The sequence below is a fragment of the Hypomesus nipponensis genome, chromosome 5 (assembly GCF_054491055.1).
Source record: "Hypomesus nipponensis isolate SF chromosome 5, ASM5449105v1, whole genome shotgun sequence".
NCBI lineage: Eukaryota > Metazoa > Chordata > Actinopteri > Osmeriformes > Osmeridae > Hypomesus > Hypomesus nipponensis.
In genome coordinates, this window is record NC_140365.1 from 10753829 (window position 1) to 10777889 (window position 24061).

Sequence of the window (24061 nt, forward strand, 5' to 3'; positions counted from 1 at the left end):
ATCATGGAAACTTACTGAATGAATGTTGTAGAACATTTGCGTCATGTGCACTTCCTGGCCCTTTGCTACTAATATTCCAGAAGCAGTACTTGTCATCACCACTCCCTGGAGAATGTAGGAGGTCCAGCCCTTTCTGTTGACAACATTTGAGTGTCCATCAGTCAGTGCCAAAACGGGAATGTGTTTCCCATCAATACATCCTACTATTTGAGGAATATGGAATGCTTCTTCAAATATTTTTGCAGTTGCACAGGCCTCTTCCAATGAGGGGACTTTAATTAGTTGCCTGAAGACCGACAACATAATTCCCTTACAAACATGTTTTCCCTGAAGAAACCAGGTGGCTTCATAGCTGCATTCATGTTAGCACGTCACGTTTCATGTGATAATTTCATACACAAGGCATATACACAGGTTTATTATTTTAATGCCCTTACAAGTTTTGGAAAGGGTATCTGGTAGTTAAGGATTTATTGATAAGAAAAACTGATACAACGAACACTTGCAGTAGAAAGGCCTTGCAGTAAAAACTGAATTGCCCCAAAATCATCAGCATATACAATAGGCCTACAATACTCGTTCACCAAAATTATGAACGAGATCATGAACTTTCGTTCCCTTACTGGAGAGCGTTTTGGGAGACGACGATGATTGGTCAAAGTTGCGGAAAAATTGTGGTGATTGTTAAAAATTGCAACGTCACGCTGAATTTGCGGAGAATCGTTGAATTTGCGTGAATTGGGGCGATCGCAACATTGCATTACGTTCTTTGCCACTGCTAGCCCAGCCGACACACAACTGGTTGAGTGACCGGTGGCGTAACATGTAGTCTTGTTAACGTCATCGTTCTCAGCCACTACCTCTGTTTGCTGATTGGACCTACAAAATTTTTTTGTTTCTGGAAATCGACTTCAGAGCCGAGCTCCCAGACCTAGTACAGAAGCAAAATCCAAATTGAGCGGAAGTACCTTTCAATACCTGCTGCAGCAAAACGTTCATTCGGGCGCTTCCTTCTGGGTATCTGCGCAACGGTGCGGAATCAAAGTAGGAGCTTTGGTGAAAACGTCATAACGCCTGTTGTTTTACTTTGGCGCGCTACGCTCAACTGCTTGACAGACATCTTTCCCTCATCGCCCAAATACAGAATTGGTTAAATGGATGCTCGAGCCAGCCAGGAGTCGAACCTGGAATCTTCTGATCCGTAGTCAGACGCGTTATCCATTGCGCCACTGGCCCGATGTGTATGCTGCATGCCATGTCACCGACCCACGACACTCGCTTGGAGCGAAAGAAGTGACGGGGAAACGGCAGACAGTGGTCTTCCTCTTTCACAGGTTTACTAACCGAGACTACATATATCTAAAGGCTCTTTTTAAACAGACACGAGGGGGAGTAGCTATGCGCATGGCACTGGTCGCGTGTAGCGTACAGGCACGGCGCGCAACGTCCCTTGTCTGCACAACGAAAAATGTGCCGTGACCCGGATTCGAACCGGGGTTGCTGCGACCACAACGCAGAGTACTAACCACTATACGATCACGGCTCGCCGCTTGTCGCAGGACACACGAGAGGTGGTGGCCACGGGTGTTGTGACCTGTGCTGTGCCACACGAATGAGCTACACACATAAGTTGCCAGCCTCTCTCTCTTTGTCGAAGCTGTCCTAATTTGCAAACAATGCATTTTCCACCTTGTTTTCTTTGGCACATTTCAAGGGGCGTCCATTTTTGATGTGTTTATGACAAGATTGTTGAGCATTTTACAAGAACGGTGCGGAAGCACATGCATTTTCTATCGTTTGCGTCAAATCCTTGTAGGGTTACGCCACAGCCAGCTTTTTCTTCTCTTTTTTTCTTCTTTTCCAAACCGGTGAAGAAAAGCATTCCCTTTTCCAAGGCTCTTTCGATACCTGCTGCAGCAAAACGTTCATTCGGGCGCTTCCTTTTGGGTATCTGCGCAACGGTGCGGAATCAAAGTAGGAGCTTTGGCCAAAACGTCATAAGGCCTGTTGTTTTACTTTGGCGCGCTACGCTCAACTGCTTGACAGACATCTTTCCCTCATCGCCCAAATACAGAATTGGTTAAATGGATGCTCGAGCCAGCCAGGAGTCGAACCTGGAATCTTCTGATCCTTAGTCAGACGCGTTATCCATTGCGCCACTGGCCCGAGGCGCATGCCTTATGCCATGTCACCGACCCAAGACACTCGCTTGGAGCGAAAGAAGTGACAGGGAAACGTCAGACAGTGGTCTTCCTCTTTCACAGGTTTACTAACCGAGACTACATATATCTAAAGGCTCTTTTTAAACAGACACGAGGGGGAGTAGCTATGCGCATGGCACTGGTCGCGTGTAGCGTACAGGCACGGCGCGCAACGTCCCTTGTCTGCACAACGAAAAATGTGCCGTGACCCGGATTCGAACCGGGGTTGCTGCGACCACAACGCAGAGTACTAACCACTATACGATCACGGCTTGCCGCTTGTCGCAGGACACACGAGAGGTGGTGGCCACGGGTGTTGTTACCTGTGCTGTGCCACACGAATGAGCTACACACATAAGTTGCCAGCCTCTCTCTCTTTGTCGAAGCTGTCCTAATTTGCAAACAATGCATTTTCCACCTTGTTTTCTTTGGCACATTTCAAGGGGCGTCCATTTTTGATGTGTTTATGACAAGATTGTTGAGCATTTTACAAGAACGGTGCGGAAGCACATGCATTTTCTATCGTTTGCGTCAAATCCTTGTAGGGTTACGCCACAGCCAGCTTTTTCTTCTCTTTTTTTCTTCTTTTCCAAACCGGTGAAGAAAAGCATTCCCTTTTCCAAGGCTCTTTCGATACCTGCTGCAGCAAAACGTTCATTCGGGCGCTTCCTTCTGGGTATCTGCGCAACGGTGCGGAATCAAAGTAGGAGCTTTGGCCAAAACGTCATAAGGCCTGTTGTTTTACTTTGGCGCGCTACGCTCAACTGCTTGACAGACATCTTTCCCTCATCGCCCAAATACAGAATTGGTTAAATGGATGCTCGAGCCAGCCAGGAGTCGAACCTGGAATCTTCTGATCCGTAGTCAGACGCGTTATCCATTGCGCCACTGGCCCGAGGCGCATGCCTTATGCCATGTCACCGACCCAAGACACTCGCTTGGAGCGAAAGAAGTGACAGGGAAACGTCAGACAGTGGTCTTCCTCTTTCACAGGTTTACTAACCGAGACTACATATATCTAAAGGCTCTTTTTAAACAGACACGAGGGGGAGTAGCTATGCGCATGGCACTGGTCGCGTGTAGAGTACAGGCACGGCGCGCAACGTCCCTTGTCTGCACAACGAAAAATGTGCCGTGACCCGGATTCGAACCGGGGTTGCTGCGACCACAACGCAGAGTACTAACCACTATACGATCACGGCTCGCCGCTTGTCGCATGACACACGAGAGGTGGTGGCCACGGGTGTTGTGACCTGTGCTGTGCCACACGAATGAGCTACACACATAAGTTGCCAGCCTCTCTCCCTTTGTCGAAGCTGTCCTAATTTGCAAACAAGGCATTTTCCACCTTGTTTTCTTTGGCACATTTCAAGGGGCGTCCATTTTTGATGTGTTCATGACAAGATTGTTGAGCATTTTACAAGAACGGTGCGGAAGCACATGCATTTTCTCTCGTTTGCGTCTAATCCTTGTAGGGTTACGCCACAGCCAGCTTTTTCTTCTCTTTTTTTCTTCTTTTCCAAACCGGTGAAGAAAAGCATTTCCTTTTCCAAGGCTCTTTCGATACCTGCTGCAGCAAAACGTTCATTCGGGCGCTTCCTTCTGGGTATCTGCGCAATGGTGCGGAATCAAAGTAGGAGCTTTGGTGAAAACGTCATAATGCCTGTTGTTTTACTTTGGCGCGCTACACTCAACAGACATCTTTCCCTCATCGCCCAAATACAGAATTGGTTAAATGGATGCTCGAGCCAGCCAGGAGTCGAACCTGGAATCTTCTGATCCGTAGTCAGACGCGTTATCCATTGCGCCACTGGCCCGAGGCGCATGCCTTATGCCATGTCACCGACCCAAGACACTCGCTTGGAGCGAAAGAAGTGACAGGGAAACGTCAGACAGTGGTCTTCCTCTTTCACAGGTTTACTAACCGAGACTACATATATCTAAAGGCTCTTTTTAAACAGACACGAGGGGGAGTAGCTATGCGCATGGCACTGGTCGCGTGTAGAGTACAGGCACGGCGCGCAACGTCCCTTGTCTGCACAACGAAAAATGTGCCGTGACCCGGATTCGAACCGGGGTTGCTGCGACCACAACGCAGAGTACTAACCACTATACGATCACGGCTCGCCGCTTGTCGCATGACACACGAGAGGTGGTGGCCACGGGTGTTGTGACCTGTGCTGTGCCACACGAATGAGCTACACACATAAGTTGCCAGCCTCTCTCCCTTTGTCGAAGCTGTCCTAATTTGCAAACAAGGCATTTTCCACCTTGTTTTCTTTGGCACATTTCAAGGGGCGTCCATTTTTGATGTGTTCATGACAAGATTGTTGAGCATTTTACAAGAACGGTGCGGAAGCACATGCATTTTCTCTCGTTTGCGTCTAATCCTTGTAGGGTTACGCCACAGCCAGCTTTTTCTTCTCTTTTTTTCTTCTTTTCCAAACCGGTGAAGAAAAGCATTTCCTTTTCCAAGGCTCTTTCGATACCTGCTGCAGCAAAACGTTCATTCGGGCGCTTCCTTCTGGGTATCTGCGCAATGGTGCGGAATCAAAGTAGGAGCTTTGGTGAAAACGTCATAATGCCTGTTGTTTTACTTTGGCGCGCTACACTCAACAGACATCTTTCCCTCATCGCCCAAATACAGAATTGGTTAAATGGATGCTCGAGCCAGCCAGGAGTCGAACCTGGAATCTTCTGATCCGTAGTCAGACGCGTTATCCATTGCGCCACTGGCCCGATGTGTATGCTGCATGCCATGTCACCGACCCACGACACTCGCTTGGAGCGAAAGAAGTGATGGGGAAACAGCAGACAGTGATCTTCCTCTTTCACAGGTTTACTAACCGAGACTACATATATGTAAGGCTCTTTTTAAACAGACACGAGGGGGAGTAGCTATGCGCATGGCACTGGTCGCGTGTAGCGTACAGGCACGGCGCGCAACGTCCCTTGTCTGCACAACGAAAAATGTGCCGTGACCCGGATTCGAACCGGGGTTGCTGCGACCACAACGCAGAGTACTAACCACTATACGATCACGGCTCGCCGCTTGTCGCAGGACATACGAGAGGTGGTGGCCATGGGTGTTGTGACCTGTGCTGTGCTACACACATAAGTTGCCAGCCTCTCTCCCTTTGTCGAAGCTGTCCTAATTTGCAAACAAGGCATTTTCCACCTTGTTTTCTTTGGCACATTTCAAGGGGCGTCCATTTTTGATGTGTTTATGACAAGATTGTTGAGCATTTTACAAGAACGGTGCGGAAGCACATGCATTTTCTCTCGTTTGCGTCTAATCCTTGTAGGGTTACGCCACAGCCAGCTTTTTCTTCTCTTTTTTTCTTCTTTTCCAAACCGGTGAAGAAAAGCATTTCCTTTTCTAAGGCTCTTTCGATACCTGCTGCAGCAAAACGTTCATTCGGGCGCTTCCTTCTGGGTATCTGCGCAACGGTGCGGAATCAAAGTAGGAGCTTTGGTGAAAACGTCATAACGCCTGTTGTTTTACTTTGGCGCGCTACGCTCAACTGCTTGACAGACATCTTTCCCTCATCGCCCAAATACAGAATTGGTTAAATGGATGCTCGAGCCAGCCAGGAGTCGAACCTGGAATCTTCTGATCCGTAGTCAGACGCGTTATCCATTGCGCCACTGGCCCGATGTGTATGCTGCATGCCATGTCACCGACCCACGACACTCGCTTGGAGCGAAAGAAGTGATGGGGAAACAGCAGACAGTGATCTTCCTCTTTCACAGGTTTACTAACCGAGACTACATATATGTAAGGCTCTTTTTAAACAGACACGAGGGGGAGTAGCTATGCGCATGGCACTGGTCGCGTGTAGCGTGCAGGCACGGCGCGCAACGTCCCTTGTCTGCACAACGAAAAATGTGCCGTGACCCGGATTCGAACCGGGGTTGCTGCGACCACAACGCAGAGTACTAACCACTATACGATCACGGCTCGCCGCTTGTCGCAGGACATACGAGAGGTGGTGGCCACGGGTGTTGTGACCTGTGCTGTGCTACACACATAAGTTGCCAGCCTCTCTCCCTTTGTCGAAGCTGTCCTAATTTGCAAACAAGGCATTTTCCACCTTGTTTTCTTTGGCACATTTCAAGGGGCGTCCATTTTTGATGTGTTTATGACAAGATTGTTGAGCATTTTACAAGAACGGTGCGGAAGCACATGCATTTTCTCTCGTTTGCGTCTAATCCTTGTAGGATTACGCCACAGCCAGCTTTTTCTTCTCTTTTTTTCTTCTTTTCCAAACCGGTGAAGAAAAGCATTTCCTTTTCTAAGGCTCTTTCGATACCTGCTGCAGCAAAACGTTCATTCGGGCGCTTCCTTCTGGGTATCTGCGCAACGGTGCGGAATCAAAGTAGGAGCTTTGGTGAAAACGTCATAACGCCTGTTGTTTTACTTTGGCGCGCTACGCTCAACTGCTTGACAGACATCTTTCCCTCATCGCCCAAATACAGAATTGGTTAAATGGATGCTCGAGCCAGCCAGGAGTCGAACCTGGAATCTTCTGATCCGTAGTCAGACGCGTTATCCATTGCGCCACTGGCCCGATGTGTATGCTGCATGCCATGTCACCGACCCACGACACTCGCTTGGAGCGAAAGAAGTGATGGGGAAACAGCAGACAGTGATCTTCCTCTTTCACAGGTTTACTAACCGAGACTACATATATGTAAGGCTCTTTTTAAACAGACACGAGGGGGAGTAGCTATGCGCATGGCACTGGTCGCGTGTAGCGTGCAGGCACGGCGCGCAACGTCCCTTGTCTGCACAACGAAAAATGTGCCGTGACCCGGATTCGAACCGGGGTTGCTGCGACCACAACGCAGAGTACTAACCACTATACGATCACGGCTCGCCGCTTGTCGCAGGACATACGAGAGGTGGTGGCCACGGGTGTTGTGACCTGTGCTGTGCTACACACATAAGTTGCCAGCCTCTCTCCCTTTGTCGAAGCTGTCCTAATTTGCAAACAAGGCATTTTCCACCTTGTTTTCTTTGGCACATTTCAAGGGGCGTCCATTTTTGATGTGTTTATGACAAGATTGTTGAGCATTTTACAAGAACGGTGCGGAAGCACATGCATTTTCTCTCGTTTGCGTCTAATCCTTGTAGGATTACGCCACAGCCAGCTTTTTCTTCTCTTTTTTTCTTCTTTTCCAAACCGGTGAAGAAAAGCATTTCCTTTTCTAAGGCTCTTTCGATACCTGCTGCAGCAAAACGTTCATTCGGGCGCTTCCTTCTGGGTATCTGCGCAACGGTGCGGAATCAAAGTAGGAGCTTTGGTGAAAACGTCATAACGCCTGTTGTTTTACTTTGGCGCGCTACGCTCAACTGCTTGACAGACATCTTTCCCTCATCGCCCAAATACAGAATTGGTTAAATGGATGCTCGAGCCAGCCAGGAGTCGAACCTGGAATCTTCTGATCCGTAGTCAGACGCGTTATCCATTGCGCCACTGGCCCGATGTGTATGCTGCATGCCATGTCACCGACCCACGACACTCGCTTGGAGCGAAAGAAGTGATGGGGAAACAGCAGACAGTGATCGTCCTCTTTCACAGGTTTACTAACCGAGACTACATATATGTAAGGCTCTTTTTAAACAGACACGAGGGGGAGTAGCTATGCGCATGGCACTGGTCGCGTGTAGCGTACAGGCACGGCGCGCAACGTCCCTTGTCTGCACAACGAAAAATGTGCCGTGACCCAGATTCGAACCGGGGTTGCTGCGACCACAACGCAGAGTACTAACCACTATACGATCACGGCTCGCCGCTTGTCGCAGGACACACGAGAGGTGGTGGCCACGGGTGTTGTGACCTGTGCTGTGCTACACACATAAGTTGCCAGCCTCTCTCTCTTTGTCGAAGCTGTCCTAATTTGCAAACAAGGCATTTTCCACCTTGTTTTCTTTGGCACATTTCAAGGGGCGTCCATTTTTTATGTGTTTATGACAAGATTGTTGAGCATTTTACAAGAACGGTGCGGAAGCACATGCATTTTCTCTCGTTTGCGTCAAATCCTTGTAGGGTTACGCCACAGCCAGCTTTTTCTTCTCTTTTTTTCTTCTTTTCCAAACCGGTGAAGAAAAGCATTCCCTTTTCCAAGGCTCTTTCGATACCTGCTGCAGCAAAACGTTCATTCGGGCGCTTCCTTCTGGGTATCTGCGCAACGGTGCGGAATCAAAGTAGGAGCTTTGGCCAAAACGTCATAAGGCCTGTTGTTTTACTTTGGCGCGCTACGCTCAACAGACATCTTTCCCTCATCGCCCAAATACAGAATTGGTTAAATGGATGCTCGAGCCAGCCAGGAGTCGAACCTGGAATCTTCTGATCCGTAGTCAGACGCGTTATCCATTGCGCCACTGTCCCGAGGTGCATGCCATGTCACCGACCCAAGACACTCGCTTGGAGCGAAAGAAGTGATGGGGAAACGGCAGACAGTGATCTTCCTCTTTCACAGGTTTACTAACCGAGACTACATATATGTAAGGCTCTTTTTAAACAGACACGAGGGGGAGTAGCTATGCGCATGGCACTGGTCGCGTGTAGCGTACAGGCACGGCGCGCAACGTCCCTTGTCTGCACAACGAAAAATGTGCCGTGACCCGGATTCGAACCGGGGTTGCTGCGACCACAACGCAGAGTACCAACCACTATACGATCACGGCTCGCCGCTTGTCGCAGGACACACGAGAGGTGGTGGCCACGGGTGTTGTGACCTGTGCTGTGCTACACACATAAGTTGCCAGCCTCTCTCCCTTTGTCGAAGCTGTCCTAATTTGCAAACAAGGCATTTTCCACCTTGTTTTCTTTGGCACATTTCAAGGGGCGTCCATTTTTGATGTGTTTATGACAAGATTGTTGAGCATTTTACAAGAACGGTGCGGAAGCACATGCATTTTCTCTCGTTTGCGTCAAATCCTTGTAGGGTTACGCCACAGCCAGCTTTTTCTTCTCTTTTTTTCTTCTTTTCCAAACCGGTGAAGAAAAGCATTCCCTTTTCCAAGGCTCTTTCGATACCTGCTGCAGCAAAACGTTCATTCGGGCGCTTCCTTCTGGGTATCTGCGCAACGGTGCGGAATCAAAGTAGGAGCTTTGGTGAAAACGTCATAACGCCTGTTGTTTTACTTTGGCGCGCTACGCTCAACTGCTTGACAGACATCTTTCCCTCATCGCCCAAATACAGAATTGGTTAAATGGATGCTCGAGCCAGCCAGGAGTCGAACCTGGAATCTTCTGATCCGTAGTCAGACGCGTTATCCATTGCGCCACTGGCCCGATGTGTATGCTGCATGCCATGTCACCGACCCACGACACTCGCTTGGAGCGAAAGAAGTGACGGGGAAACGGCAGACAGTGGTCTTCCTCTTTCACAGGTTTACTAACCGAGACTACATATATCTAAAGGCTCTTTTTAAACAGACACGAGGGGGAGTAGCTATGCGCATGGCACTGGTCGCGTGTAGCGTACAGGCACGGCGCGCAACGTCCCTTGTCTGCACAACGAAAAATGTGCCGTGACCCGGATTCAAACCGGGGTTGCTAAGACCACAACGCAGAGTACTAACCACTATACTATCACGGCTCGCCGCTTGTCGCAGGACACACGAGAGGTGGTGGCCACGGGTGTTGTGACCTGTGCTGTGCCACACGAATCAGCTACACACATAAGTTGCCAGCCTCTCTCTCTTTGTCGAAGCTGTCCTAATTTGCAAACAAGGCATTTTCCACCTTGTTTTCTTTGGCACATTTCAAGGGGCGTCCATTTTTGATGTGTTTATGACAAGATTGTTGAGCATTTTACAAGAACGGTGCGGAAGCACATGCATTTTCTCTCGTTTGCGTCAAATCCTTGTAGGGTTACGCCACAGCCAGCTTTTTCTTCTCTTTTTTTCTTCTTTTCCAAACCGGTGAAGAAAAGCATTCCCTTTTCCAAGGCTCTTTCGATACCTGCTGCAGCAAAACGTTCATTCGGGCGCTTCCTTCTGGGTATCTGCGCAACGGTGCGGAATCAAAGTAGGAGCTTTGGCCAAAACGTCATAAGGCCTGTTGTTTTACTTTGGCGCGCTACGCTCAACAGACATCTTTCCCTCATCGCCCAAATACAGAATTGGTTAAATGGATGCTCGAGCCAGCCAGGAGTCGAACCTGGAATCTTCTGATCCGTAGTCAGACGCGTTATCCATTGCGCCACTGTCCCGAGGTGCATGCCATGTCACCGACCCAAGACACTCGCTTGGAGCGAAAGAAGTGATGGGGAAACGGCAGACAGTGATCTTCCTCTTTCACAGGTTTACTAACCGAGACTACATATATGTAAGGCTCTTTTTAAACAGACACGAGGGGGAGTAGCTATGCGCATGGCACTGGTCGCGTGTAGCGTACAGGCACGGCGCGCAACGTCCCTTGTCTGCACAACGAAAAATGTGCCGTGACCCGGATTCGAACCGGGGTTGCTGCGACCACAACGCAGAGTACTAACCACTATACGATCACGGCTCGCCGCTTGTCGCATGACACACGAGAGGTGGTGGCCACGGGTGTTGTGACCTGTGCTGTGCCACACGAATGAGCTACACACATAAGTTGCCAGCCTCTCTCCCTTTGTCGAAGCTGTCCTAATTTGCAAACAAGGCATTTTCCACCTTGTTTTCTTTGGCACATTTCAAGGGGCGTCCATTTTTGATGTGTTTATGACAAGATTGTTGAGCATTTTACAAGAACGGTGCGGAAGCACATGCATTTTCTCTCGTTTGCGTCAAATCCTTGTAGGGTTACGCCACAGCCAGCTTTTTCTTCTCTTTTTTTCTTCTTTTCCAAACCGGTGAAGAAAAGCATTTCCTTTTCCAAGGCTCTTTCGATACCTGCTGCAGCAAAACGTTCATTCGGGCGCTTCCTTCTGGGTATCTGCGCAACGGTGCGGAATCAAAGTAGGAGCTTTGGTGAAAACGTCATAATGCCTGTTGTTTTACTTTGGCGCGCTACGCTCAACTGCTTGACAGACATCTTTCCCTCATCGCCCAAATACAGAATTGGTTAAATGGATGCTCGAGCCAGCCAGGAGTCGAACCTGGAATCTTCTGATCCGTAGTCAGACGCGTTATCCATTGCGCCACTGGCCCGATTTTTATGCTGCATGCCATGTCACCGACCCACGACACTCGCTTGGAGCGAAAGAAGTGACGGGGAAACGGCAGACAGTGGTCTTCCTCTTTCACAGGTTTACTAACCGAGACTACATATATCTAAAGGCTCTTTTTAAACAGACACGAGGGGGAGTAGCTATGCGCATGGCACTGGTCGCGTGTAGCGTACAGGCACGGGCGCAACGTCCCTTGTCTGCACAACGAAAAATGTGCCGTGACCCGGATGCGAACCGGGGTTGCTGCGACCACAACGCAGAGTACTAACCACTATACGATCACGGCTCGCCGCTTGTCGCAAGACACACGAGAGGTGGTGGCCACGGGTGTTGTGACCTGTGCTGTGCCACACGAATGCGCTACACACATAAGTTGCCAGCCTCTCTCCCTTTGTCGAAGCTGTCCTAATTTGCAAACAAGGCATTTTCCACCTTGTTTTCTTTGGCACATTTCAAGGGGCGTCCATTTTTGATGTGTTTATGACAAGATTGTTGAGCATTTTACAAGAACGGTTTGCGTCAAATCCTTGTAGGGTTACGCCACAGCCAGCTTTTTCTTCTCTTTTTTTCTTCTTTTCCAAACCGGTGAAGAAAAGCATTTCCTTTTCCAAGGCTCTTTCGATACCTGCTGCAGCAAAACGTTCATTCGGGCGCTTCCTTCTGGGTATCTGCGCAACGGTGCGGAATCAAAGTAGGAGCTTTGGTGAAAACGTCATAATGCCTGTTGTTTTACTTTGGCGCGCTACGCTCAACTGCTTGACAGACATCTTTCCCTCATCGCCCAAATACAGAATTGGTTAAATGGATGCTCGACCCAGCCAGGAGTCGAACCTGGAATCTTCTGATCCGTAGTCAGACGCGTTATCCATTGCGCCACTGGCCCGAGGTGTATGCTGCATGCAATGTCACCGACCCAAGACACTCGCTTGGAGCGAAAGAAGTGACGGGGAAACGGCAGACAGTGGTCTTCCTCTTTCACAGGTTTACTAACCGAGACTACATATATCTAAAGGCTCTTTTTAAACAGACACGAGGGGGAGTAGCTATGCGCATGGCACTGGTCGCGTGTAGCGTACAGGCACGGCGCGCAACGTCCCTTGTCTGCACAACGAAAAATGGGCCGTGACCCGGATTCGAACCGGGGTTGCTGCGACCACAACGCAGAGTACTAACCACTATACGATCACGGCTCGCCGCTTGTCGCAGGACATACGAGAGGTGGTGGCCACGGGTGTTGTGACCTGTGCTGTGCTACACACATAAGTTGCCAGCCTCTCTCCCTTTGTCGAAGCTGTCCTAATTTGCAAACAAGGCATTTTCCACCTTGTTTTCTTTGGCACATTTCAAGGGGCGTCCATTTTTGATGTGTTTATGACAAGATTGTTGAGCATTTTACAAGAACGGTGCGGAAGCACATGCATTTTCTCTCGTTTGCGTCAAATCCTTGTAGGGTTACGCCACAGCCAGCTTTTTCTTCTCTTTTTTTCTTCTTTTCCAAACCGGTGAAGAAAAGCATTCCCTTTTCCAAGGCTCTTTCGATACCTGCTGCAGCAAAACGTTCATTCGGGCGCTTCCTTCTGGGTATCTGCGCAACAGTGCGGAATCAAAGTAGGAGCTTTGGCCAAAACGTCATAAGGCCTGTTGTTTTACTTTGGCGCGCTACGCTCAACTGCTTGACAGACATCTTTCCCTCATCGCCCAAATACAGAATTGGTTAAATGGATGCTCGAGCCAGCCAGGAGTCGAACCTGGAATCTTCTGATCCGTAGTCAGACGCGTTATCCATTGCGCCACTGGCCCGAGGTGCATGCCTTATGCCATGTCACCGACCCAAGACACTCGCTTGGAGCGAAAGAAGTGACAGGGAAACGGCAGACAGTGGTCTTCCTCTTTCACAGGTTTACTAACCGAGACTACATATATCTAAAGGCTCTTTTTAAACAGACACGAGGGGGAGTAGCTATGCGCATGGCACTGGTCGCGTGTAGCGTACAGGCACGGCGCGCAACGTCCCTTGTCTGCACAACGAAAAATGTGCCGTGACCCGGATTTGAACCGGGGTTGCTGCGACCACAACGCAGAGTACTAACCACTATACGATCACGGCTCGCCGCTTGTCGCATGACACACAAGAGGTGGTGGCCACGGGTATTGTGACCTGTGCTGTGCCACACGAATGAGCTACACACATAAGTTGCCAGCCTCTCTCCCTTTGTCGAAGCTGTCCTAATTTGCAAACAAGGCATTTTCCACCTTGTTTTCTTTGGCACATTTCAAGGGGCGTCCATTTTTGATGTGTTTATGACAAGATTGTTGAGCATTTTACAAGAACGGTGCGGAAGCACATGCATTTTCTCTCGTTTGCGTCAAATCCTTGTAGGGTTACGCCACAGCCAGCTTTTTCTTCTCTTTTTTTCTTCTTTTCCAAACCGGTGAAGAAAAGCATTTCCTTTTCCAAGGCTCTTTCGATACCTGCTGCAGCAAAACGTTCATTCGGGCGCTTCCTTCTGGGTATCTGCGCAACGGTGCGGAATCAAAGTAGGAGCTTTGGTGAAAACGTCATAATGCCTGTTGTTTTACTTTGGCGCGCTACGCTCAACTGCTTGACAGACATCTTTCCCTCATCGCCCAAATACAGAATTGGTTAAATGGATGCTCGAGCCAGCCAGGAGTCGAACCTGGAATCTTCTGATCCGTAGTCAGACGCGTTATCCATTGCGCCACTGGCCCGATGTGTATGCTGCATGCCATGTCACCGACCCACGACACTCGCTTGGAGCGAAAGAAGTGACGGGGAAACGGCAGACAGTGGTCTTCCTCTTTCACAGGTTTACTAACCGAGACTACATATATCTAAAGGCTCTTTTTAAACAGACACGAGGGGGAGTAGCTATGCGCATGGCACTGGTCGCGTGTAGCGTACAGGCACGGCGCGCAACGTCCCTTGTCTGCACAACGAAAAATGTGCCGTGACCCGGATTCGAACCGGGGTTGCTGCGACCACAACGCAGAGTACTAACCACTATACGATCACGGCTCGCCGCTTGTCGCAGGACACACGAGAGGTGGTGGCCACGGGTGTTGTGACCTGTGCTGTGCCACACGAATGCGCTACACACATAAGTTGCCAGCCTCTCTCCCTTTGTCGAAGCTGTCCTAATTTGCAAACAAGGCATTTTCCACCTTGTTTTCTTTGGCACATTTCAAGGGGCGTCCATTTTTGATGTGTTTATGACAAGATTGTTGAGCATTTTACAAGAACGGTGCGGAAGCACATGCATTTTCTCTCGTTTGCGTCAAATCCTTGTAGGGTTACGCCACAGCCAGCTTTTTCTTCTCTTTTTTTCTTCTTTTCCAAACCGGTGAAGAAAAGCATTTCCTTTTCCAAGGCTCTTTCGATACCTGCTGCAGCAAAACGTTCATTCGGGCGCTTCCTTCTGGGTAACTGCGCAACGGTGCGGAATCAAAGTAGGAGCTCTGGCGAAAACGCCATAAGGCCTGTTGTTTTACGATGGCGCGCTACGCTCAACAGACATCTTTCCCTCATCGCCCAAATACAGAATTGGTTAAATGGATGCTCGACCCAGCCAGGAGTCGAACCTGGAATCTTCTGATCCGTAGTCAGACGCGTTATCCATTGCGCCACTGGCCCGAGGTGTATGCTGCATGCAATGTCACCGACCCAAGACACTCGCTTGGAGCGAAAGAAGTGACGGGGAAACGGCAGACAGTGGTCTTCCTCTTTCACAGGTTTACTAACCGAGACTACATATATGTAAGGCTCTTTTTAAACAGACACGAGGGGGAGTAGCTATGCGCATGGCACTGGTCGCGTGTAGCGTGCAGGCACGGCGCGCAACGTCCCTTGTCTGCACAACGAAAAATGTGCCGTGACCCGGATTCGAACCGGGGTTGCTGCGACCACAACGCAGAGTACTAACCACTATACGATCACGGCTCGCCGCTTGTCGCAGGACATACGAGAGGTGGTGGCCACGGGTGTTGTGACCTGTGCTGTGCTACACACATAAGTTGCCAGCCTCTCTCCCTTTGTCGAAGCTGTCCTAATTTGCAAACAAGGCATTTTCCACCTTGTTTTCTTTGGCACATTTCAAGGGGCGTCCATTTTTGATGTGTTTATGACAAGATTGTTGAGCATTTTACAAGAACGGTGCGGAAGCACATGCATTTTCTCTCGTTTGCGTCTAATCCTTGTAGGATTACGCCACAGCCAGCTTTTTCTTCTCTTTTTTTCTTCTTTTCCAAACCGGTGAAGAAAAGCATTTCCTTTTCTAAGGCTCTTTCGATACCTGCTGCAGCAAAACGTTCATTCGGGCGCTTCCTTCTGGGTATCTGCGCAACGGTGCGGAATCAAAGTAGGAGCTTTGGTGAAAACGTCATAACGCCTGTTGTTTTACTTTGGCGCGCTACGCTCAACTGCTTGACAGACATCTTTCCCTCATCGCCCAAATACAGAATTGGTTAAATGGATGCTCGAGCCAGCCAGGAGTCGAACCTGGAATCTTCTGATCCGTAGTCAGACGCGTTATCCATTGCGCCACTGGCCCGATGTGTATGCTGCATGCCATGTCACCGACCCACGACACTCGCTTGGAGCGAAAGAAGTGATGGGGAAACAGCAGACAGTGATCTTCCTCTTTCACAGGTTTACTAACCGAGACTACATATATGTAAGGCTCTTTTTAAACAGACACGAGGGGGAGTAGCTATGCGCATGGCACTGGTCGCGTGTAGCGTGCAGGCACGGCGCGCAACGTCCCTTGTCTGCACAACGAAAAATGTGCCGTGACCCGGATTCGAACCGGGGTTGCTGCGACCACAACGCAGAGTACTAACCACTATACGATCACGGCTCGCCGCTTGTCGCAGGACATACGAGAGGTGGTGGCCACGGGTGTTGTGACCTGTGCTGTGCTACACACATAAGTTGCCAGCCTCTCTCCCTTTGTCGAAGCTGTCCTAATTTGCAAACAAGGCATTTTCCACCTTGTTTTCTTTGGCACATTTCAAGGGGCGTCCATTTTTGATGTGTTTATGACAAGATTGTTGAGCATTTTACAAGAACGGTGCGGAAGCACATGCATTTTCTCTCGTTTGCGTCTAATCCTTGTAGGATTACGCCACAGCCAGCTTTTTCTTCTCTTTTTTTCTTCTTTTCCAAACCGGTGAAGAAAAGCATTTCCTTTTCTAAGGCTCTTTCGATACCTGCTGCAGCAAAACGTTCATTCGGGCGCTTCCTTCTGGGTATCTGCGCAACGGTGCGGAATCAAAGTAGGAGCTTTGGTGAAAACGTCATAACGCCTGTTGTTTTACTTTGGCGCGCTACGCTCAACTGCTTGACAGACATCTTTCCCTCATCGCCCAAATACAGAATTGGTTAAATGGATGCTCGAGCCAGCCAGGAGTCGAACCTGGAATCTTCTGATCCGTAGTCAGACGCGTTATCCATTGCGCCACTGGCCCGATGTGTATGCTGCATGCCATGTCACCGACCCACGACACTCGCTTGGAGCGAAAGAAGTGATGGGGAAACAGCAGACAGTGATCTTCCTCTTTCACAGGTTTACTAACCGAGACTACATATATGTAAGGCTCTTTTTAAACAGACACGAGGGGGAGTAGCTATGCGCATGGCACTGGTCGCGTGTAGCGTACAGGCACGGCGCGCAACGTCCCTTGTCTGCACAACGAAAAATGTGCCGTGACCCGGATTCGAACCGGGGTTGCTGCGACCACAACGCAGAGTACTAACCACTATACGATCACGGCTCGCCGCTTGTCGCAGGACACACGAGAGGTGGTGGCCACGGGTGTTGTGACCTGTGCTGTGCTACACACATAAGTTGCCAGCCTCTCTCTCTTTGTCGAAGCTGTCCTAATTTGCAAACAAGGCATTTTCCACCTTGTTTTCTTTGGCACATTTCAAGGGGCGTCCATTTTTGATGTGTTTATGACAAGATTGTTGAGCATTTTACAAGAACGGTGCGGAAGCACATGCATTTTCTCTCGTTTGCGTCAAATCCTTGTAGGGTTACGCCACAGCCAGCTTTTTCTTCTCTTTTTTTCTTCTTTTCCAAACCGGTGAAGAAAAGCATTCCCTTTTCCAAGGCTCTTTCGATACCTGCTGCAGCAAAACGTTCATTCGGGCGCTTCCTTCTGGGTATCTGCGCAACGGTGCGGAATCAAAGTAGGAGCTTTGGCCAAAACGTCATAACGCCTGTTGTTTTACTTTGGCGCGCTACGCTCAACTGCTTGACAGACATCTTTCCCTCATCGCCCAAATACAGAATTGGTTAAATGGATGCTCGAGCCAGCCAGGAGTCGAACCTGGAATCTTCTGATCCGTAGTCAGACGCGTTATCCATTGCGCCACTGGCCCGATGTGTATGCTGCATGCCATGTCACCGACCCACGACACTCGCTTGGAGCGAAAGAAGTGACGGGGAAACGGCAGACAGTGGTCTTCCTCTTTCACAGGTTTACTAACCGAGACTACATATATCTAAAGGCTCTTTTTAAACAGACACGAGGGGGAGTAGCTATGCGCATGGCACTGGTCGCGTGTAGCGTACAGGCACGGCGCGCAACGTCCCTTGTCTGCACAACGAAAAATGTGCCGTGACCCGGATTCGAACCGGGGTTGCTGCGACCACAACGCAGAGTACTAACCACTATACGATCACGGCTCGCCGCTTGTCGCAGGACATACGAGAGGTGGTGGCCACGGGTGTTGTGACCTGTGCTGTGCTACACACATAAGTTGCCAGCCTCTCTCCCTTTGTCGAAGCTGTCCTAATTTGCAAACAAGGCATTTTCCACCTTGTTTTCTTTGGCACATTTCAAGGGGCGTCCATTTTTGATGTGTTTATGACAAGATTGTTGAGCATTTTACAAGAACGGTGCGGAAGCACATGCATTTTCTCTCGTTTGCGTCAAATCCTTGTAGGGTTACGCCACAGCCAGCTTTTTCTTCTCTTTTTTTCTTCTTTTCCAAACCGGTGAAGAAAAGCATTCCCTTTTCCAAGGCTCTTTCGATACCTGCTGCAGCAAAACGTTCATTCGGGCGCTTCCTTCTGGGTATCTGCGCAACGGTGCGGAATCAAAGTAGGAGCTTTGGTGAAAACGTCATAACGCCTGTTGTTTTACTTTGGCGCGCTACGCTCAACTGCTTGACAGACATCTTTCCCTCATCGCCCAAATACAGAATTGGTTAAATGGATGCTCGAGCCAGCCAGGAGTCGAACCTGGAATCTTCTGATCCGTAGTCAGACGCGTTATCCATTGCGCCACTGGCCCGATGTGTATGTTGCATGCCATGTCACCGACCCACGACACTCGCTTGGAGCGAAAGAAGTGACGGGGAAACGGCAGACAGTGGTCTTCCTCTTTCACAGGTTTACTAACCGAGACTACATATATCTAAAGGCTCTTTTTAAACAGACACGAGGGGGAGTAGCTATGCGCATGGCACTGGTCGCGTGTAGCGTACAGGCACGGCGCGCAACGTCCCTTGTCTGCACAACGAAAAATGTGCCGTGACCCGGATTCAAACCGGGGTTGCTAAGACCACAACGCAGAGTACTAACCACTATACTATCACGGCTCGCCGCTTGTCGCAGGACACACGAGAGGTGGTGGCCACGGGTGTTGTGACCTGTGCTGTGCCACACGAATCAGCTACACACATAAGTTGCCAGCCTCTCTCTCTTTGTCGAAGCTGTCCTAATTTGCAAACAAGGCATTTTCCACCTTGTTTTCTTTGGCACATTTCAAGGGGCGTCCATTTTTGATGTGTTTATGACAAGATTGTTGAGCATTTTACAAGAACGGTGCGGAAGCACATGCATTTTCTCTCGTTTGCGTCAAATCCTTGTAGGGTTACGCCACAGCCAGCTTTTTCTTCTCTTTTTTTCTTCTTTTCCAAACCGGTGAAGAAAAGCATTCCCTTTTCCAAGGCTCTTTCGATACCTGCTGCAGCAAAACGTTCATTCGGGCGCTTCCTTCTGGGTATCTGCGCAACGGTGCGGAATCAAAGTAGGAGCTTTGGCCAAAACGTCATAAGGCCTGTTGTTTTACTTTGGCGCGCTACGCTCAACGGACATCTTTCCCTCATCGCCCAAATACAGAATTGGTTAAATGGATGCTCGAGCCAGCCAGGAGTCGAACCTGGAATCTTCTGATCCGTAGTCAGACGCGTTATCCATTGCGCCACTGTCCCGAGGTGCATGCCATGTCACCGACCCAAGACACTCGCTTGGAGCGAAAGAAGTGATGGGGAAACGGCAGACAGTGATCTTCCTCTTTCACAGGTTTACTAACCGAGACTACATATATGTAAGGCTCTTTTTAAACAGACACGAGGGGGAGTAGCTATGCGCATGGCACTGGTCGCGTGTAGCGTACAGGCACGGCGCGCAACGTCCCTTGTCTGCACAACGAAAAATGTGCCGTGACCCGGATTCGAACCGGGGTTGCTGCGACCACAACGCAGAGTACTAACCACTATACGATCACGGCTCGCCGCTTGTCGCAGGACATACGAGAGGTGGTGGCCACGGGTGTTGTGACCTGTGCTGTGCTACACACATAAGTTGCCAGCCTCTCTCCCTTTGTCGAAGCTGTCCTAATTTGCAAACAAGGCATTTTCCACCTTGTTTTCTTTGGCACATTTCAAGGGGCGTCCATTTTTGATGTGTTTATGACAAGATTGTTGAGCATTTTACAAGAACGGTGCGGAAGCACATGCATTTCTCTCGTTTGCGTCAAATCCTTGTAGGGTTACGCCACAGCCAGCTTTTTCTTCTCTTTTTTTCTTCTTTTCCAAACCGGTGAAGAAAAGCATTTCCTTTTCCAAGGCTCTTTCGATACCTGCTGCAGCAAAACGTTCATTCGGGCGCTTCCTTCTGGGTATCTGCGCAACGGTGCGGAATCAAAGTAGGAGCTTTGGTGAAAACGTCATAATGCCTGTTGTTTTACTTTGGCGCGCTACGCTCAACTGCTTGACAGACATCTTTCCCTCATCGCCCAAATACAGAATTGGTTAAATGGATGCTCGAGCCAGCCAGGAGTCGAACCTGGAATCTTCTGATCCGTAGTCAGACGCGTTATCCATTGCGCCACTGGCCCGATTTTTATGCTGCATGCCATGTCACCGACCCACGACACTCGCTTGGAGCGAAAGAAGTGACGTGGAAACGGCAGACAGTGGTCTTCCTCTTTCACAGGTTTACTAACCGAGACTACATATATCTAAAGGCTCTTTTTAAACAGACACGAGGGGGAGTAGCTATGCGCATGGCACTGGTCGCGTGTAGCGTACAGGCACGGCGCGCAACGTCCCTTGTCTGCACAACGAAAAATGGGCCGTGACCCGGATTCGAACCGGGGTTGCTGCGACCACAACGCAGAGTACTAACCACTATACGATCACGGCTCGCCGCTTGTTGCAGGACATACGAGAGGTGGTGGCCACGGGTGTTGTGACCTGTGCTGTGCTACACACATAAGTTGCCAGCCTCTCTCCCTTTGTCGAAGCTGTCCTAATTTGCAAACAAGGCATTTTCCACCTTGTTTTCTTTGGCACATTTCAAGGGGCGTCCATTTTTGATGTGTTCATGACAAGATTGTTGAGCATTTTACAAGAACGGTGCGGAAGCACATGCATTTTCTCTCGTTTGCGTCTAATCCTTGTAGGGTTACGCCACAGCCAGCTTTTTCTTCTCTTTTTTTCTTCTTTTCCAAACCGGTGAAGAAAAGCATTTCCTTTTCTAAGGCTCTTTCGATACCTGCTGCAGCAAAACGTTCATTCGGGCGCTTCCTTCTGGGTATCTGCGCAACGGTGCGGAATCAAAGTAGGAGCTTTGGTGAAAACGTCATAACGCCTGTTGTTTTACTTTGGCGCGCTACGCTCAACTGCTTGACAGACATCTTTCCCTCATCGCCCAAATACAGAATTGGTTAAATGGATGCTCGAGCCAGCCAGGAGTCGAACCTGGAATCTTCTAATCCGTAGTCAGACGCGTTATCCATTGCGCCACTGGCCCGAGGTGCATGCCTTATGCCATGTCACCGACCCAAGACACTCGCTTGGAGCGAAAGAAGTGACAGGGAAACAGCAGACAGTGATCTTCCTCTTTCACAGGTTTACTAACCGAGACTACATATATCTAAAGGCTCTTTTTAAACAGACACGAGGGGGAGTAGCTATGCGCATGGCACTGGTCGCGTGTAGCGTACAGGCACGGCGCGCAACGTCCCTTGTCTGCACAACGAAAAATGTGCCGTGACCCGGATTCGAACCGGGGTTGCTGCGACCACAACGCAGAGTACTAACCACTATACGATCACGGCTCGCCGCTTGTCGCATGACACACGAGAGGTGGTGGCCACGGGTGTTGTGACCTGTGCTGTGCCACACGAATGAGCTACACACATAAGTTGCCAGCCTCTCTCCCTTTGTCGAAGCTGTCCTAATTTGCAAACAAGGCATTTTCCACCTTGTTTTCTTTGGCACATTTCAAGGGGCGTCCATTTTTGATGTGTTTATGACAAGATTGTTGAGCATTTTACAAGAACGGTGCGGAAGCACATGCATTTTCTCTCGTTTGCGTCAAATCCTTGTAGGGTTACGCCACAGCCAGCTTTTTCTTCTCTTTTTTTCTTCTTTTCCAAACCGGTGAAGAAAAGCATTTCCTTTTCCAAGGCTCTTTCGATACCTGCTGCAGCAAAACGTTCATTCGGGCGCTTCCTTCTGGGTATCTGCGCAACGGTGCGGAATCAAAGTAGGAGCTTTGGTGAAAACGTCATAATGCCTGTTGTTTTACTTTGGCGCGCTACGCTCAACTGCTTGACAGACATCTTTCCCTCATCGCCCAAATACAGAATTGGTTAAATGGATGCTCGAGCCAGCCAGGAGTCGAACCTGGAATCTTCTGATCCGTAGTCAGACGCGTTATCCATTGCGCCACTGGCCCGATTTTTATGCTGCATGCCATGTCACCGACCCACGACACTCGCTTGGAGCGAAAGAAGTGACGGGGAAACGGCAGACAGTGGTCTTCCTCTTTCACAGGTTTACTAACCGAGACTACATATATCTAAAGGCTCTTTTTAAACAGACACGAGGGGGAGTAGCTATGCGCATGGCACTGGTCGCGTGTAGCGTACAGGCACGGCGCGCAACGTCCCTTGTCTGCACAACGAAAAATGTGCCGTGACCCGGATTCGAACCGGGGTTGCTGCGACCACAACGCAGAGTACTAACCACTATACGATCACGGCTCGCCGCTTGTCGCAAGACACACGAGAGGTGGTGGCCACGGGTGTTGTGACCTGTGCTGTGCTACACACATAAGTTGCCAGCCTCTCTCCCTTTGTCGAAGCTGTCCTAATTTGCAAACAAGGCATTTTCCACCTTGTTTTCTTTGGCACATTTCAAGGGGCGTCCATTTTTGATGTGTTCATGACAAGATTGTTGAGCATTTTACAAGAACGGTGCGGAAGCACATGCATTTTCTCTCGTTTGCGTCTAATCCTTGTAGGGTTACGCCACAGCCAGCTTTTTCTTCTCTTTTTCTTCTTTTCCAAACCGGTGAAGAAAAGCATTTCCTTTTCTAAGGCTCTTTCGATACCTGCTGCAGCAAAACGTTCATTCGGGCGCTTCCTTCTGGGTATCTGCGCAACGGTGCGGAATCAAAGTAGGAGCTTTGGTGAAAACGTCATAACGCCTGTTGTTTTACTTTGGCGCGCTACGCTCAACTGCTTGACAGACATCTTTCCCTCATCGCCCAAATACAGAATTGGTTAAATGGATGCTCGAGCCAGCCAGGAGTCGAACCTGGAATCTTCTGATCCGTAGTCAGACGCGTTATCCATTGCGCCACTGGCCCGAGGTGCATGCCTTATGCCATGTCACCGACCCAAGACACTCGCTTGGAGCGAAAGAAGTGACAGGGAAACAGCAGACAGTGATCTTCCTCTTTCACAGGTTTACTAACCGAGACTACATATATCTAAAGGCTCTTTTTAAACAGACACGAGGGGGAGTAGCTATGCGCATGGCACTGGTCGCGTGTAGCGTACAGGCACGGCGCGCAACGTCCCTTGTCTGCACAACGAAAAATGTGCCGTGACCCGGATTCGAACCGGGGTTGCTGCGACCACAACGCAGAGTACTAACCACTATACGATCACGGCTCGCCGCTTGTCGCATGACACACGAGAGGTGGTGGCCACGGGTGTTGTGACCTGTGCTGTGCCACACGAATGAGCTACACACACAAGTTGCCAGCCTCTCTCCCTTTGTCGAAGCTGTCCTAATTTGCAAACAAGGCATTTTCCACCTTGTTTTCTTTGGCACATTTCAAGGGGCGTCCATTTTTGATGTGTTTATGACAAGATTGTTGAGCATTTTACAAGAACGGTGCGGAAGCACATGCATTTTCTCTCGTTTGCGTCAAATCCTTGTAGGGTTACGCCACAGCCAGCTTTTTCTTCTCTTTTTTTCTTCTTTTCCAAACCGGTGAAGAAAAGCATTTCCTTTTCCAAGGCTCTTTCGATACCTGCTGCAGCAAAACGTTCATTCGGGCGCTTCCTTCTGGGTATCTGCGCAACGGTGCGGAATCAAAGTAGGAGCTTTGGTGAAAACGTCATAATGCCTGTTGTTTTACTTT

General features: G+C 49.5%; 45 non-coding genes across 45 annotated transcripts; all 45 read right to left on the bottom strand.

Annotated features, from left to right (window-relative positions):
* Positions 1–1163: 1163 nt before the first annotated feature.
* On the bottom strand, positions 1164–1236 carry trnar-acg (transfer RNA arginine (anticodon ACG)). Its single transcript has one exon. It is a non-coding gene; the product is annotated as a tRNA-Arg (tRNA).
* A 235-nt stretch (positions 1237–1471) lies between these two features.
* On the bottom strand, positions 1472–1543 carry trnah-gug (transfer RNA histidin (anticodon GUG)). Its single transcript has one exon. It is a non-coding gene; the product is annotated as a tRNA-His (tRNA).
* Positions 1544–2093: 550 nt separating this feature from the next.
* trnal-aag (transfer RNA leucine (anticodon AAG)) lies at positions 2094–2166 on the bottom strand. The gene has a single exon. It is a non-coding gene; the product is annotated as a tRNA-Leu (tRNA).
* A 235-nt stretch (positions 2167–2401) lies between these two features.
* trnah-gug (transfer RNA histidin (anticodon GUG)) lies at positions 2402–2473 on the bottom strand. The gene has a single exon. It is a non-coding gene; the product is annotated as a tRNA-His (tRNA).
* A 550-nt stretch (positions 2474–3023) lies between these two features.
* On the bottom strand, positions 3024–3096 carry trnar-acg (transfer RNA arginine (anticodon ACG)). Its single transcript has one exon. It is a non-coding gene; the product is annotated as a tRNA-Arg (tRNA).
* Positions 3097–3331: 235 nt separating this feature from the next.
* On the bottom strand, positions 3332–3403 carry trnah-gug (transfer RNA histidin (anticodon GUG)). The gene has a single exon. It is a non-coding gene; the product is annotated as a tRNA-His (tRNA).
* A 542-nt stretch (positions 3404–3945) lies between these two features.
* trnar-acg (transfer RNA arginine (anticodon ACG)) lies at positions 3946–4018 on the bottom strand. Its single transcript has one exon. It is a non-coding gene; the product is annotated as a tRNA-Arg (tRNA).
* Positions 4019–4253: 235 nt separating this feature from the next.
* trnah-gug (transfer RNA histidin (anticodon GUG)) lies at positions 4254–4325 on the bottom strand. The gene has a single exon. It is a non-coding gene; the product is annotated as a tRNA-His (tRNA).
* Positions 4326–4867: 542 nt separating this feature from the next.
* Positions 4868–4940, bottom strand: trnar-acg (transfer RNA arginine (anticodon ACG)). Its single transcript has one exon. It is a non-coding gene; the product is annotated as a tRNA-Arg (tRNA).
* A 234-nt stretch (positions 4941–5174) lies between these two features.
* trnah-gug (transfer RNA histidin (anticodon GUG)) lies at positions 5175–5246 on the bottom strand. The gene has a single exon. It is a non-coding gene; the product is annotated as a tRNA-His (tRNA).
* A 537-nt stretch (positions 5247–5783) lies between these two features.
* On the bottom strand, positions 5784–5856 carry trnar-acg (transfer RNA arginine (anticodon ACG)). Its single transcript has one exon. It is a non-coding gene; the product is annotated as a tRNA-Arg (tRNA).
* A 234-nt stretch (positions 5857–6090) lies between these two features.
* Positions 6091–6162, bottom strand: trnah-gug (transfer RNA histidin (anticodon GUG)). The gene has a single exon. It is a non-coding gene; the product is annotated as a tRNA-His (tRNA).
* Positions 6163–6699: 537 nt separating this feature from the next.
* trnar-acg (transfer RNA arginine (anticodon ACG)) lies at positions 6700–6772 on the bottom strand. Its single transcript has one exon. It is a non-coding gene; the product is annotated as a tRNA-Arg (tRNA).
* Positions 6773–7006: 234 nt separating this feature from the next.
* Positions 7007–7078, bottom strand: trnah-gug (transfer RNA histidin (anticodon GUG)). Its single transcript has one exon. It is a non-coding gene; the product is annotated as a tRNA-His (tRNA).
* Positions 7079–7615: 537 nt separating this feature from the next.
* trnar-acg (transfer RNA arginine (anticodon ACG)) lies at positions 7616–7688 on the bottom strand. The gene has a single exon. It is a non-coding gene; the product is annotated as a tRNA-Arg (tRNA).
* Positions 7689–8523: 835 nt separating this feature from the next.
* On the bottom strand, positions 8524–8596 carry trnar-acg (transfer RNA arginine (anticodon ACG)). Its single transcript has one exon. It is a non-coding gene; the product is annotated as a tRNA-Arg (tRNA).
* An 836-nt stretch (positions 8597–9432) lies between these two features.
* On the bottom strand, positions 9433–9505 carry trnar-acg (transfer RNA arginine (anticodon ACG)). Its single transcript has one exon. It is a non-coding gene; the product is annotated as a tRNA-Arg (tRNA).
* An 849-nt stretch (positions 9506–10354) lies between these two features.
* trnar-acg (transfer RNA arginine (anticodon ACG)) lies at positions 10355–10427 on the bottom strand. The gene has a single exon. It is a non-coding gene; the product is annotated as a tRNA-Arg (tRNA).
* A 227-nt stretch (positions 10428–10654) lies between these two features.
* On the bottom strand, positions 10655–10726 carry trnah-gug (transfer RNA histidin (anticodon GUG)). Its single transcript has one exon. It is a non-coding gene; the product is annotated as a tRNA-His (tRNA).
* Positions 10727–11276: 550 nt separating this feature from the next.
* On the bottom strand, positions 11277–11349 carry trnar-acg (transfer RNA arginine (anticodon ACG)). The gene has a single exon. It is a non-coding gene; the product is annotated as a tRNA-Arg (tRNA).
* An 830-nt stretch (positions 11350–12179) lies between these two features.
* On the bottom strand, positions 12180–12252 carry trnar-acg (transfer RNA arginine (anticodon ACG)). Its single transcript has one exon. It is a non-coding gene; the product is annotated as a tRNA-Arg (tRNA).
* Positions 12253–12487: 235 nt separating this feature from the next.
* On the bottom strand, positions 12488–12559 carry trnah-gug (transfer RNA histidin (anticodon GUG)). Its single transcript has one exon. It is a non-coding gene; the product is annotated as a tRNA-His (tRNA).
* Positions 12560–13096: 537 nt separating this feature from the next.
* trnar-acg (transfer RNA arginine (anticodon ACG)) lies at positions 13097–13169 on the bottom strand. Its single transcript has one exon. It is a non-coding gene; the product is annotated as a tRNA-Arg (tRNA).
* A 235-nt stretch (positions 13170–13404) lies between these two features.
* trnah-gug (transfer RNA histidin (anticodon GUG)) lies at positions 13405–13476 on the bottom strand. The gene has a single exon. It is a non-coding gene; the product is annotated as a tRNA-His (tRNA).
* A 550-nt stretch (positions 13477–14026) lies between these two features.
* Positions 14027–14099, bottom strand: trnar-acg (transfer RNA arginine (anticodon ACG)). Its single transcript has one exon. It is a non-coding gene; the product is annotated as a tRNA-Arg (tRNA).
* Positions 14100–14334: 235 nt separating this feature from the next.
* trnah-gug (transfer RNA histidin (anticodon GUG)) lies at positions 14335–14406 on the bottom strand. Its single transcript has one exon. It is a non-coding gene; the product is annotated as a tRNA-His (tRNA).
* A 542-nt stretch (positions 14407–14948) lies between these two features.
* Positions 14949–15021, bottom strand: trnar-acg (transfer RNA arginine (anticodon ACG)). Its single transcript has one exon. It is a non-coding gene; the product is annotated as a tRNA-Arg (tRNA).
* Positions 15022–15255: 234 nt separating this feature from the next.
* trnah-gug (transfer RNA histidin (anticodon GUG)) lies at positions 15256–15327 on the bottom strand. Its single transcript has one exon. It is a non-coding gene; the product is annotated as a tRNA-His (tRNA).
* Positions 15328–15864: 537 nt separating this feature from the next.
* On the bottom strand, positions 15865–15937 carry trnar-acg (transfer RNA arginine (anticodon ACG)). The gene has a single exon. It is a non-coding gene; the product is annotated as a tRNA-Arg (tRNA).
* A 234-nt stretch (positions 15938–16171) lies between these two features.
* Positions 16172–16243, bottom strand: trnah-gug (transfer RNA histidin (anticodon GUG)). Its single transcript has one exon. It is a non-coding gene; the product is annotated as a tRNA-His (tRNA).
* Positions 16244–16780: 537 nt separating this feature from the next.
* trnar-acg (transfer RNA arginine (anticodon ACG)) lies at positions 16781–16853 on the bottom strand. Its single transcript has one exon. It is a non-coding gene; the product is annotated as a tRNA-Arg (tRNA).
* Positions 16854–17087: 234 nt separating this feature from the next.
* Positions 17088–17159, bottom strand: trnah-gug (transfer RNA histidin (anticodon GUG)). Its single transcript has one exon. It is a non-coding gene; the product is annotated as a tRNA-His (tRNA).
* A 537-nt stretch (positions 17160–17696) lies between these two features.
* trnar-acg (transfer RNA arginine (anticodon ACG)) lies at positions 17697–17769 on the bottom strand. The gene has a single exon. It is a non-coding gene; the product is annotated as a tRNA-Arg (tRNA).
* A 235-nt stretch (positions 17770–18004) lies between these two features.
* trnah-gug (transfer RNA histidin (anticodon GUG)) lies at positions 18005–18076 on the bottom strand. Its single transcript has one exon. It is a non-coding gene; the product is annotated as a tRNA-His (tRNA).
* A 537-nt stretch (positions 18077–18613) lies between these two features.
* On the bottom strand, positions 18614–18686 carry trnar-acg (transfer RNA arginine (anticodon ACG)). Its single transcript has one exon. It is a non-coding gene; the product is annotated as a tRNA-Arg (tRNA).
* An 849-nt stretch (positions 18687–19535) lies between these two features.
* On the bottom strand, positions 19536–19608 carry trnar-acg (transfer RNA arginine (anticodon ACG)). The gene has a single exon. It is a non-coding gene; the product is annotated as a tRNA-Arg (tRNA).
* Positions 19609–19835: 227 nt separating this feature from the next.
* Positions 19836–19907, bottom strand: trnah-gug (transfer RNA histidin (anticodon GUG)). Its single transcript has one exon. It is a non-coding gene; the product is annotated as a tRNA-His (tRNA).
* A 536-nt stretch (positions 19908–20443) lies between these two features.
* On the bottom strand, positions 20444–20516 carry trnar-acg (transfer RNA arginine (anticodon ACG)). Its single transcript has one exon. It is a non-coding gene; the product is annotated as a tRNA-Arg (tRNA).
* A 235-nt stretch (positions 20517–20751) lies between these two features.
* trnah-gug (transfer RNA histidin (anticodon GUG)) lies at positions 20752–20823 on the bottom strand. Its single transcript has one exon. It is a non-coding gene; the product is annotated as a tRNA-His (tRNA).
* Positions 20824–21360: 537 nt separating this feature from the next.
* On the bottom strand, positions 21361–21433 carry trnar-acg (transfer RNA arginine (anticodon ACG)). Its single transcript has one exon. It is a non-coding gene; the product is annotated as a tRNA-Arg (tRNA).
* Positions 21434–21668: 235 nt separating this feature from the next.
* On the bottom strand, positions 21669–21740 carry trnah-gug (transfer RNA histidin (anticodon GUG)). Its single transcript has one exon. It is a non-coding gene; the product is annotated as a tRNA-His (tRNA).
* A 550-nt stretch (positions 21741–22290) lies between these two features.
* On the bottom strand, positions 22291–22363 carry trnar-acg (transfer RNA arginine (anticodon ACG)). The gene has a single exon. It is a non-coding gene; the product is annotated as a tRNA-Arg (tRNA).
* A 235-nt stretch (positions 22364–22598) lies between these two features.
* trnah-gug (transfer RNA histidin (anticodon GUG)) lies at positions 22599–22670 on the bottom strand. The gene has a single exon. It is a non-coding gene; the product is annotated as a tRNA-His (tRNA).
* Positions 22671–23205: 535 nt separating this feature from the next.
* Positions 23206–23278, bottom strand: trnar-acg (transfer RNA arginine (anticodon ACG)). Its single transcript has one exon. It is a non-coding gene; the product is annotated as a tRNA-Arg (tRNA).
* A 235-nt stretch (positions 23279–23513) lies between these two features.
* On the bottom strand, positions 23514–23585 carry trnah-gug (transfer RNA histidin (anticodon GUG)). Its single transcript has one exon. It is a non-coding gene; the product is annotated as a tRNA-His (tRNA).
* Positions 23586–24061: the final 476 nt, after the last annotated feature.